Source organism: Microcebus murinus, chromosome 14, assembly GCF_040939455.1.
Source record: "Microcebus murinus isolate Inina chromosome 14, M.murinus_Inina_mat1.0, whole genome shotgun sequence".
Classification (NCBI taxonomy): domain Eukaryota; kingdom Metazoa; phylum Chordata; class Mammalia; order Primates; family Cheirogaleidae; genus Microcebus; species Microcebus murinus.
This window is the reverse complement of record NC_134117.1, coordinates 7,638,740-7,646,818: the sequence shown is the minus strand read 5'-3', so window position 1 is coordinate 7,646,818 and position 8,079 is coordinate 7,638,740.

The window sequence follows — 8,079 nt, the reverse complement described above, 5'->3', positions numbered from 1 at the left end:
ACTGAGAAATGGCTTGTTCCTTGGCTCCCAGTTAGGAAGCCCACGAGCCTGGAAGGCTGGTTGATCATGGTGGGAGGGGGTGATGAGTGGGTGACCGGCAGCTCCCCAAGGCTCTTGTACAGGCCCGTGGCTGGAGTCGTTTGGGCTGATGTCATCTATTTGTAGTTCTAGATAGTTTGAAAATGTTTGCTGTTTATCTTTTTCCTCTGTTTAAGCAGTCTTTTGGCACTTCCTGGGCTTGGAAGTGTCCCCCTGAGCTGCCGAGCCCTGCGTGCAGTGGCCGGGCCATCGTTCCTCCCACCCCGCCTCTGCTCCCCTCCTGCAGGGTCCACCTCGGGCACAGCCTCTGACCTCTTGGCCAGCACGGGCAGCCCACCCTTTGGCCTAACTGACTGGCTATAAATATAAGCCATATTCGTATGTTGCAGAGGGCTCTGTGGTACCGGGTGGACATTACTCCCTGTCCCTTAAATGTCCCTGGTGAACAGGGTGAGGGAGACATGGCTGCTCTCAGCCCTTGCTGCCCCCGCTGTCTGGGAAGCTGGATCCTTTCCTCTTCTCCGTGCTTCGCTCAGTTGGCAGCTTATCTGAGAGCCCTCCCGCCCACCATCGCCTCTTCCCTTTTCTCCCTGTCTCGTGCACTACGAGCTCCACCTCCTTGTGTGCTTCTCACCCATCTCCTCTCTCTAGAAGGCGTCTCCCTAGAGCAGGCTTTTGCTCTGGTGCAAGCGCGGTGTGTCCCCAACGCCTGGAACCTGGGCTGACCGCGGTGCGTGCTCAGTGGAGATCTGTGTCCCGAGCTCAGGAATGGCCACAGGAATCTCCAACAGAAGCCACCCTTGGGGCCCGGCCTGTCCCCTTCTCTTCTCACACGCCCCTCCCGTAGGTTGCCCTGGGCTCAGCGCACACCCAGCCACGTGGAGCGCGTGGCTACTTCACGCAAGGACAAGAAACCCATAAAGCACATACTAGAGTGAGGGAGGGAACGGGGCACGTGAGTCAGCCCACCCAACCCGGCCTGGCTCAGTTTACCCCCATTTGTCTGTTTTATTCATGGAGGAAATGTGGAGCATCTGCTGTGGGTAGGGGACACTGTGCCGGGCGCCGGGGCCCGGCAGTGAGCAGAGGTGCGGCGCCCACCTCCGCAGGAAGAGTGACCATGGACTAAATACCCTTTTACACCTTGCTATGGGGCGGGGAAGGGAGTGGGGGGCTCGGCGACAATGGGAGTCACAGGGCCTGGCTTGGTGGGTGGTGGGGTGTCCAGGTAGGCCTCTCTGAGGAGTGGCGTGAGAGGTGGGACCCGATGGTGGGGTGGGGAAGGGGGCTACGGGGCAGAGGGAACGGCGTGCAGGAAGACCCGGAGACAGGAAGGATCAGGCGCAGCTGAGGGACTGAGCAAGGGACAGCAGTTTCCTCTCCCCTTCAGCCCGATCCCTGTGGAAGTATCTACGCTTTTTTCCTGGGGTCCAGGTTTCAAGGTGAGCTTGCCTTTCCCCAAACCCCCTGAACCTGGCTGTGTGCGCCTCCCAGGGCTGCCTGACACCTTCCGGATGGCTGTGCCTTCCCCAGGCCCTTGCAGCCTAGGAGAACCGCCAGCCAGGGCGGAGATGATGGTCGGTCCCTGCTCTGAACCCTGGATGGCTTTCTGTCCCTACTGTGTGACAGTGTCACAACCCTGGGGCCTCTGGAAATCTCCCCAGCGACCTCTCAGCCCGGTGCCTTGAGGAAATGTTCAATTGCAGGGCACTTGAGCTGGAGGCGTGAAAACAAACCGGCAATGGTGGATGCAAGGATACCCCTTTTCCTGACTGAGGGCCAGACGGTGGGGTTAAGTTAAATTCCAGAGCTTCTAACGCAGCCTGTCTCTTTTAGACATATAAGATATATATGCTAATTATTTCATTATATAGTTAGTTATGCCTGAGTTGTGAAAATCCCTCTCTGGGTAAATTATAGGGCAGCATGCTTTAATTAACGGCCTTAGGGATCCATTTTCTGAAATGAGAGTGTCCCTGTGCTGTCATGAGCAAGGGTGTCATCTTGGTGGATGGAGAATGTGGCTTTCCCAGTGGCCATGTGGCTTGGTGGCAATTTCTAACCAATTGTAATTGACCACGGAGAGGGGAAGAGATACTGCTCCCTCCACCACCATCTGCTAGGGCAGAGACGGTCTCTGTGTCATGGCAGCGTCTTCCTAGCAAGAGCAGAAAGAAACAGCACCCAGCCTGGGCCTTACCTGCGGGCAGGTAGGGCCTGTTTCCGCCTCCAGGTGGGATTCAGCTACTTTCCGTGCTAAGGCTCTGTGAACACATCATGCATAGAGGGGTGAAGCCCAAATAACCTTTCCAACACGATTGCTGCTTCTGAGGAGTGCTCAGCCATTCATTCATGTCACAGAGATGCTTTTTGAGCACCTACTGGATGCCAGCCCCTATGTGTGAGTTCCTGCCCCAAGAAGCTCCCAGGTGGTACGAGAGGCAGCAAGAGAGCAAGAAATGAGCCCTCAGTGTGACCAGGGCTGGCATGGGGTCTGTCTGCCTGGCCACCTTTCTGTCCTCAGCACCATCCAGGCCTCAGAACATGACTCCTGGCCTGGCGTTCTCAGATATTTGGAAAACCAGCGAGGTCAAATGGCACTGGGGGAGAAGGGAGAGGACAGCAATAATTTCAGTGTTTCTTAGTGGCCAGCCCACATTTCCCAGTAATAGGGGGTCACACACTAATAAAAATGTTACTTATGAAAAAAGTTGGGGGCTGAGATGGGATCAGTTCCGTGTAATCAGAGAGGTTGTCCCCTCCCGATGACAAGTACAGAAGGTCTGGTTATACACACAGTTGCTGAAAGTGCAGCTGCTGCGGTCTAACGCACCAACGTGACATATAGATCATTAACTTTCTAAATTGAAGTGGGGCCGAGCACAGACTGGCCGCATCCACTGCATGTCCAGTGTCTGTCTGGGGGTTCTCTCTTCTCCCTTGAATAGGGCAAGGGTCCAAAGAGGCCAGGCCTGCGGCAGAGGTCGCACAGACAGAGACCTGGGGGAGCTGCTCAGGCCATCAGGGATCGGGGGGGAGCCGTTAGTTTGCGGCTGGAAAATGTGCTACGGGCATCGCTGTCGTGGCCCAGGCTCACGCTGTCTGGTGCCCTCGTCTGCGGCCAGGATGGAGCTGGCGCTGGCCCCGACTCCTGCACAGGGACCCGTGACTCACCGCCCCTGTACACTTAGGCTCCCTTGAGCGCAGGCTCCCACAGGCTCACCCACGCTGTCCCCTCTGCCAGAGACACTTCCTCTCTCCTCTGACCCCAGCCCCCTATTCAGGGCAATTCTCGGAATCTTCCAATTCTCGGCCCAAACGTCACTTCTCCACCTGTGCCCCCACCTCTGCAGGTGTCATGGTTGTTGTGAGAGAGGAGTGACACAGCTCTTTGTAAAACCCACCTTCCCCAGTGCACCTGCACTGCCTGGGCCGGGTTGGTGGCGGATGCACGCGTTGCCCCATCTGCAGCCCCGCACCCGGTCCCTGGTGACAACACCACCCTTGGGGAGTTTTCAATCTCCCTGGAAAGTATTGACCCACCGAGCTGTTGTGTGGCTCTGAGTCCTTCTCTTCTCGGAATAATGAGAAATTAAGCCCGAGTAGGATAGATTCCCGTCATTCACATAAATGGTGGTCGGGATGTTCCCCTTGAATATCCTCCTCTTTCCTTTATGAGCTTGGTAGCTCCTTGGACCATGACGCCAAAGCAACCAGTGGCTGGGCGGAAAGCCCTCCATCACCGTGGACTGGCACTCTGTTTGATGAACCTGATTATTCACTTTTTAAACTAGCCGTTTTGGCATGGTGTGGACAAAACTCCAGGAAGGGCAATAATTGAGTATTGACCCATTGTCATTGAATGGCTAATTTGATCGTAAATCCTCCTGTCCCGTGACGGAAACACTCACCAACGGAAATGTCTGGAGAAGGACTCGTTCGCTTAGACTGGTGGCCGCTGACCCGAGTGGGCCATGTGACCTAACCACAGGCTAGCTTTCCCTTGCTTGTGATGGTGTATTATATATGCACGCAAACTAACAGATGTCTTTAACAGTTCGATCCCTTACGTAGTCAAGTGTGTGCAGATTCGAGATTCCCGCAGTCTAGCTGGGATCCAGGCCACGCTGAGCAGAGGTGGTGTGACACCACGGGGCTCCATGGCTCCGCGTGTCCTCCTGGAGAGGGGAGGGGCCTGGGGGGGGCTCTTGGCGGTGTTCAACCTCCTTTCCCTTGCTGCTCCTTTTGTGGCAACAGCCTTCTTCCTTAGGGGACCCCCCCTGCACCCCAGCAGTCCTGGTGGGGCTGCGAGCTCAGTGCGCTGCCCCCCACCCCCGGCCACCAGGGGAAGTAAGCTGGCCATCCTGGGGTCCCTGATGCAGTGAGAAATCCTAGCGGCTCAAGCTGGGTGTCCGGGGTCCTGTCCCAGGGCTGATAGAGGGATGGTGGAAGAAAGAAACTCTGTCTCACTCTCTACTGGGCTGGCTGGGCTGGGGCTGCCGGCAACATGTCCCTGTCCTGCAGGGAAGACCTGTCAGTGGCTGGAGAGAGTGAGGGACCAGGGGACACAGGGAACATGGGGGGGGGGTTGGCTGGTCGAGGGGGAGGGGACAGGTACGAGGCAGAGCGGTGGAAAGAACGACAAACAAAAAGTCGACCCCCATCACCCACGTTCACCCACCTGCATGCAACTGGGCTCTCATTCAATCCGCAAGGAGCTCGTTCTTCAGCTCGTTTTTAATTGGGGGCTGACCTCATAATCTTTATACCCTAATAAATTCTCCTTATTCGCAGGATAGTTTGAGGAAAGTTGTGATCACTTGAGAACAAAGGAGTTCTGACTAATAATGGGAGGGAGATCTCTGCAAAACAGAAAGTGTCTTTTTGCTGAGCGACGTCACAAGACACCTTCCGAAGGGCCACTAGTGGTGCCCTCGCGATCCTAGAGCATCAGTGCTGGCAAAGACCACAGCTGCCATCCAGTCAGCATTCCCCAGGGTGTGGACAGTGGGGTGCAGTAGCTTTGTGGGACTTCAGTGATATTTCTTGAAAAATGTTTGATGGTCCTGGAAGTGGAAAAGGACTATTAACTAAAGTTGTTCAACAGGTGTCTTTGCTGCAGGACTTCTCAGAGCCTTTACACTGCTAAGGTGTATTGTGTGTCAAGAGGGGGATACAGAATGCAGCACTTCCCAAAATATTTAATCATAAAAGCCTTTAGAATCCATTATTATTACAAATGGTAATGTAGTTCAAGCCACTGCATTAGTGGCCAAGACTCAGGGACATTGAGGTGGCACAGCCACTGCCTGACCTAGAAATTGGAGCTCACCCATTTTCTTCCACTGTTTTCCACCCCCCCCCCCCCGTCCCCGCAAGTGCTGCAGAACCAGACATTCCAACTTAGGGAGGGGTCCTGCTACCGGTAGTCTCTTGCCTCTTACCTGCTACCGGTAGTCTCTTAGCAAAGGCGGTGTGAGTCCCTGGTAATGACAGCAGCACATTGGCCGGGACATGCAAATGGCCAGGTCTAAAAGGGATTGCGCCAGACTATTCTCATCTAATTCTAGCAAGCATCGTAGTGGCTCCCAGGAGAGCAGGGCCTTGGTGACGTATGGCCACCATTACTGCACCCCGTTGGCCAAACGTCTCCATCTGCGATGGACGTTCGTCTGGAAGGTCATTATCACAGGTACGGAAAACGCCCCCTAATTTTAGAAGCACTAAAGAATTCATATTGGCAGCTGAGGAAAAAAATTCAGGGCCAGACTGTGCTAAGTCAGCCAAAGTGAATTTTGGTGTATTATTGTCGTCGTTGTTGTCTGGTGTTGCGGAACGAGGTATGGCGGAGCAGTGGAGTGGCTTGGTGTTCTTGTCCTCTTGTACGTGAAAAGTCAGCAGGTGCCACCGTACAATGGTGGGTTATGTTCAAACTGGGAAAACTCCACCATGCACGGCACAATGTTTCTTCTCTTTCATTTTAACTCTTGGGTCAGTCAGTGTTCCTCGATATAGTACTTACGTGTTTGTGTGTGGTGTGAGTGTGTGTGCTCGTTGGTGCCATCCTACAGCTGTCCTTTGAGTGTTTCTTTAGGATTTCTAGCTATAGAGGCCAGAACGGTCATCAGAGTTGAGGAAGTCCCAGTATGGCAGCCCCGATGTCATTCTCTAACTGCTTTCGGGAGTGGATCTGAGTCAGCAGGCTCGAAGGCTGTTACAAAGGGGAAAAGAGAAAGGAGGGCAGCCATAGGGTCCACCTGGAAACCCGAAGCCTTTTATAGAACACGAGCAACTTACGGCTGGAGACGCACACCCTCGATGGAGGTGCAGGGTAAATGGAGGCCCTTAGCGCCATGGAAATACAATGACGACAACCACAACGACAAACAGCGAGGGGCACTTTCCACCTGCTGAGGCTGCACTGCACCCCTTAGCGGCAGGGGCGTGGCCCGGGGGGCAGGGAGAGTTCCCTCCAGCGTCAGCTCCGCTGCCTCCCACCATTGTGTCCAGTGGCAAACCAACGGGCCTCAGTTCCTCCTTCCACAAATGGGGATGATGTCTTCCTTGTGCGGTTACTGTCAAATGTACACCCACGCCTATGAGATGACTTAAACTGAGTGCATTGCACGGCACTCGATTCGCCGGGGGTGCCCTCAGCAGAGACCAAACCGGGCCTGGAGCTCAGTGTCGGGCGATGCTGTGTAAGAGGTCAGAGCTCAGTCTCGGACCGTGCCTGGACCCAGGGCTTGGGTCAGGCATGCGGCCCCGGCCTGCTCTGAGCGTAACCTGCAGCGGTGGCACCCGGGAGCCCAGGATGGTGGGTTTGCTCACTCCGTTTCAACCTGAGCCTGGGTTGAGCCCAGGCACCCAGGTTGGGCACTGAAGACTTAAGGATCAATCAGATATGGATGGTGTCCGTGGATGTGTAGATGGGTCCAGGCAGGACCCTCCTTATCTCTGCTCTAATCTTTCTTAAGCCCCCTTGGAAACCTCTTAGGAGACATGCCCGGGAGCCCCCCAATTTTTCTCCTGCATGGAGAGCATCACGTCCTTGTGGAATGAGCACATCTCCATGCAGACACAAAGCCCGGAGCCTGGGAAGCACTCTGTCCCGATACTATAGGCTCCACAAGGCCAGCTAAACAGAACAGGTTAGTAATTGTCCGGATAACTGAACTAAAAGTGGATTTTTTTCCTTTTTTTTTTTTCAGTCCTGAGTAGTCCAAGTCATTGGGGCTGTTCTCGCTGCTGTCAGAGAAAGGACACCAGCCCCATCTGAGTATCCCTTTGTTAATCGAGGCCCCAGTTCCAGTGCCTTATTAGAGCAATAAACAGAGAGATGGTGTATCATAGAGGCTGCTGTCCCTCTGCCAGCATTAAATAATTCTAGTAGCTCCTTGATGGGATAAAGCAATTACGATGCATTTTTCATTCAATCAACTGAATCAATTAATTGCTTTACTCACATAGGAACAACAAAAAACAAATCCCAAAGCCTTTCTGTTAAACAGTAAGCATGCTACGTAGGCTGCTTTTAAATCCAACATTTACATGAAATTATCTTCTTATATAATTAACAGCTACCGGTTAATAAACATGCCTCAGATAAAAGAGTAGCCCTATAAGTGAACAAAATGAAACAGCACCATTTGGCATGCTAAAGGTAGCCGGAGCGGGCGGGCCCCATCAGAGCCGAGAGCCCTGCTGGGGATGTTTCTGGAGGAGCTGTTCCCGGAGTCCATGTGGACAGCTGCAAATGAGAGAGAGAGAGAGAGGGAGAGAGAGAGGGAGGAGAAGAAAATACATAAAGAAGAAGGCTGTCATTTAAAAATCTCTTGGATAAAAACTGTGCTGTACTTCTTAAGAGACTAGGGAGCGGTATCCCCCTAGGAAAATTCTTCATATATTGGTAAATATTTTGTTTCCCCCAGTAGGCAAAAGGTCTACATTTCTTGGGTTTCCCACAAAACCTTGAGCGTGGTGTAGCTGCAGGGGCCCTCCTGGGCCCTCCTTACACACGGAGGGCCAGGCGCGCCCTAG